The 4932-nt window shown below is 33.9% G+C and overlaps 1 non-coding gene across 1 annotated transcript; it reads right to left on the bottom strand.

Moving 5' to 3' along the window:
* Window positions 1-700: 700 nt before the first annotated feature.
* Window positions 701-771, bottom strand: LOC112615951. The gene has a single exon (XR_003117514.1). It is a non-coding gene; the product is annotated as a small nucleolar RNA SNORD113/SNORD114 family (small nucleolar RNA).
* Between the last annotated feature and the right edge of the window lie 4161 nt (window positions 772-4932).

Genomic DNA, 4932 nt, shown 5'->3' on the forward strand with positions numbered 1-4932 from the left:
ACTTGATAGATCAAAGAGAGAAATTGTGTGTTGATTTTTAAAAGCCCAATTTAGATTGGGCACAGTGGCTCATGTCTGTAATCCCAACACTTTGGGAGGCTGAGGTGGAAGAATTGCTTGAGTCCAGATGTTTGTGACCAACCTAGGCAACATGAGGAGGCCCCGTCTCTACAAAACCGTATTTTAAAAAAAAAAAAAAAAAATTAGGCTGGGCGCAGAGGCTTATGCCTGTAATCCCAGCACTTTGGGAGGCCAAGGTGGGAGGACTGCTTGAGCCCAGAGTTTGAGACCAGCCTGGCCAACATAGCAAAACCCCATCTCTACAAAAAATACAAAATCAGCAGGGTGTAGTCCCGGCTACTTGGGAGGTTGAGGCAGGAGGATCACTTTAATCCAGGACGTTAAGACTGCAATGAGTTGTGATTGTGGCACTTCATTGCAGCCTGGGTGACAAAGTGAGACACTGTCTCAAAAAAAAAAAAACAAAAAACAAAAAAAACTTAGCTGGGCATGGTGGTGCATATCTGTAGTATTAGCTACTCTCAAGGCTGAGGTGAAAGGATTGCTTGAGCCTAAGGATTCGAGGTTACGGTGAGCTATGATCATGCCACTGCACTCCAGCCTGGGCTACAGAGTGAGACCCTGTGTATGTTAAAAAAAAAAAAAAAAAAAAAAAAAAAGCCCAATTTATTATTTTTTATTTGACCTCAGGTTCACAAAAATAGATTATTCATAATCCCTCATTCATGATACTTTCTCATCATTGATCCATTCACAGCCTACTTTTATTTAGTTAGCTGGATATTTTTATATCCAGTAGTGTTTTCATTACATCATAAACACCTGAGATACCCTACTCCAAACAAACAGAAGAGCAACAACAACCTATATCTAACCATACTCTCCCTCTCCTATTCTACCCCACTCCCTTCCACCACCTGAGTCCTGTACAGAACACACACTTGCTTTCCTTTTTTATATAATTCCCTTCCATCTATATGTTCTCAAATCACACACACACACACACACACACACAAAATTCTTAATGTTATACAAAGGAATTTCATGTATAAAATCTTTGGAGATTTACCTTTTATTAATATCTTATTAATAAGATTCATCCATCTTGTTGTATGTTACTATAGCTCATTTTTATTATAATACAACATTCCACTGAGCCATAGTTATCCTCCCATTCTCTCATTGATGAAATTTTGGGATTTTACAGGGTTTTAACTTTGTTAACCAGTGCTGTAATGAGCATTCTCATACATGCCTCTTGCTGTAGATATGGAGTGTTTCTTAGGTATATATCTAGGCATATAGGATAGGTGACTAACATTAGAAAATGATATCTGACTAGTTTTCAAAGTGGAGAGCACTGTATAAAGATTCTCTCTGTCCACATTCTGTCTTACACTGAATATTGTAGACTTTTAAAAAAATTTGTGTATCAAATGGGTATAAAATGGTGGGTCATTGTTTTCATGGTTTGCACACACCTAATGCTAATGATGGTAAATATTTCCCTATATTTGTATTGGCTTTATGAGACCCTTTTCTGTAAAGTGCCTGTTCATAACTTATATCTATTTTTCTATTGGTTGTTTGCATCAAAGGCACATAATCAAACAGATCTGGTGAACAACAGTATGTAAGAGTATGGAGACAGCATGCTATAATCAACAAATTAAGTTTCATAAACACTCATATATGTATGTGTGCACGTGTATATGTGTGTATGCAAGTGTATGTGTGTGCATGAAGAAAGGGAGAGAGAATTTTACCTCTTTAAAAAATAAATATAAATTCGTTGTATATGACCATGGAATATTTACAGAAATCTCCCATGTGACTGTCATAAAACAAATTTTAACAATTCTTAAAGGAAAGATTTTATAGAGTACATTCATTTTAATAAAATTACAAATAAAGAAAAGATGGCATAAAATCTCAGCTGATTAGAAATTAAGAAAAGTATCCTTATAAAGCCATTGATTGAAAATTGAAATTACAATCTCTAGAAGGCAATTAAGAGCGTGCTTTATACTTTAACCTATAGAAAATGTCTAAACTTCTACTCAGAGAAAAATTTTTAGTAAATGTTACTTAAATGTTTAAGGTTTAGTAAAAATAAAAATGTCTATCTTAAAAAATAGATAATAAAAACAAAGGAGCTTAGTACTCAATTTAAGAACGTTATAAAGGAACAAAAGGATTTTTAAAACGTAGTAGAGGAGAATGAATAAATACGTGTCACAATTAGTCAGAATAAAAAATGTTGGAAAAGATTAATAACTCCAAAAACTGTTCATTTCAAAGAAGTATTAAATAGACTCTTCACAATTCTGTTTAAAGAGTAAAGTGAGAGAGAGAGTAAAAGTATAAAAACAAAAGGAAAAGGAAACATAATTATAGATAAGGAAGAAATTCTGAAAATTAGAAAATAATACAACATGCAACTCTGCAGGGCCACATTTAAAAACCTAGAGACATACAATTTACTAGTAAGATATAAATTAATAAAAATGACCTGAGAAGAAACAGAGAATATAAACAGGCCTGCACAACATAGAAGAGTTAGGAAAATAGTAAAAGTTGCATTATTTACCTTCAATATAATTTAAACAATATTGAAGGTAAATAACACAGCTTTAACAATAGCATAAACATAGAAAAACACATAAATAATAAAGAAACAATGAAAAACATAGAAAGTTCTATAATTAATTGTATGGAGAAAGTACAACTTTAATACTAAAATCTGAAAACGTTACAGAAATGAAGACCTGAATATGTCGTGGAAACTTTTAATTTTATGAGGAAAAAAAAAAGATGAGCATCTAGTCAGACAAGAAAGAAAAGAAACAAACAAACATCAATAATTACAAATAAGTAAATAAAAGCCAACAAACACATAAACTGTTGACTACAAAGGGTAAGAAATATCTATGGACTCAGATTTCTCCTTTTAACATTAACTACTAGAAGATAATAGATCAGTAACTATTGAGTACAAAGAAAATCACTGTAACTCAAGAATTCCATATTCAGTGGAGTTGTAATTCAATTATTAAGAAAAAGATATTCACAGACATAAAAGGACTAATACCAATTCTGAAAGTGTTTACTTTAATTCATGTGCTACTACTTGATAAATGAATCAGTATAAAATAATAAAGATGAAAAAGCTGGAAGCATACACCAATCTAAATAATTGTTGAAGATATGTTTCAAAAAACGAATGAAAAGAGAAAATTTCTCATACAATAAAAAATCCAGGAGATAGAGAAAAAAGAAAAGATGTCCATTTTACTTTTTATATGATGAGGTTTCAATTTTAACTACTATAGATGATGTAACATTTAAGTCCCAAAGACTTAGTCCTTAGACTCTTTTTCTTTTTGATCTATACTCACTTATTTGATTATCTCATCCAGTCCCTAGTTTAAATAGTATCAGTAGGCTGTTGACTTCCAAATTTATATCTCTAGAACTGACATCTCTTCTGACTTTAAACTTAGATTTTTATCCATATCTTCATTTGGGTTTCTTATAGGCATCTCAAATTTAGTATGATCAAACCAAACTTAGGTTTCCCCATCCACAGTCTAAGCTCTCAGTCTTCTACGCACAATCCATTAGCAAATCCTGGTGTCTTTACATTTAATATATCCAGAATTTCACCATCTCTCATCACCTGTGCTGTTAACACCCTAGTCTACTTTGTTTACCTAGATTGTTATAAGACAGTCCTAGAAAGTTTCCTCCTCCTACAGATGCTCCCCACACAAGAGCTAGTAACCTTCCTAAAATATGCATTATATTCCTGCTCTGCTCAGTGTCTTCACGTATCCTTTAGAGTTACTCCAAAGCCCTTTGAATCCCTGCATAACCCAGTGCCCTTCTCCACCTTCTCTGACCTCAAGTAGGACCATTCTCCCTGTTTGTTCTCTTGCTATAACTGCACTCAGATCTCTACACATGTTCCCACCACAGGCACTTTGTCATTTCTCTTTCCTCTATCAGGAACACTCTTTCCCGTAGACAGCAAGCACAGCTTATTCATCTTTGGATCTTCACTCACAAGTCACCTTATGGGAGAGGTCCTCTCTAACCACCTTTCTAAATTAAAGCTCAGCCTTCATTTCATATCTTCTTATCCTGATCTATTTTTTTTTTGTCTTCACAGCACTCATTACTAGTATATTATTTACTTTTGAATATTTATTGGCTGAATATTGCTAAAGGTAAACTATCTGGGCTTAGAAACTGCTGAATTCTGTGCCTAGAATGCCTTGAACAGTGCCTAGCACATAGCAGCACCCAATAAATATTTATTAAGTGAGTAAATAGGGTAATTACCAGCCCCCCCACACACACACCCCTCCATTCCTAAGAGCATTATTGACTGAATACTAATTCTGCAAGATAATTAGGAAGAGATATGTCAAATAAGCTTTGGAAATATACGGTTAAGTAAAATTACTTGGATTCTTGATTCGTTCAATACATATTTATGAAGTGAAGTGTCTACTATTTATCTAAAACGGGCAGATACGGTGACTATTGGAAACAAGACAGACAAGTTCCTACTTTTATGGAGTTTACATTCCAGCTACAGAAACAGCCATAAATCAAATTATTACACATGTAACTATGCAATTGTCATTGTAACCAGTGCTAGAGAAGAAAAGCACAGGATGCTCCAAGAGTTTAGAATGTAGACCTGATCTATATTCTAGGTTTCTGTAATGATATTATATTTAATTTGTTAACCAGAAGAATTATGAGAGATTATCCAGGTGTGTGGAGAAAGAGAAAAGAGCTCTGGCAGAAGGAATCATTTGTGTGAAGTCCTGAAGCTGGAAGGAACTTGGTACATTCACTGAACTAATCAAGTCAGAGTGTCATGAGGTTAGTAGGGGTCAG

Source organism: Theropithecus gelada, chromosome 1, assembly GCF_003255815.1.
Source record: "Theropithecus gelada isolate Dixy chromosome 1, Tgel_1.0, whole genome shotgun sequence".
In the NCBI taxonomy this organism is placed as follows: domain Eukaryota; kingdom Metazoa; phylum Chordata; class Mammalia; order Primates; family Cercopithecidae; genus Theropithecus; species Theropithecus gelada.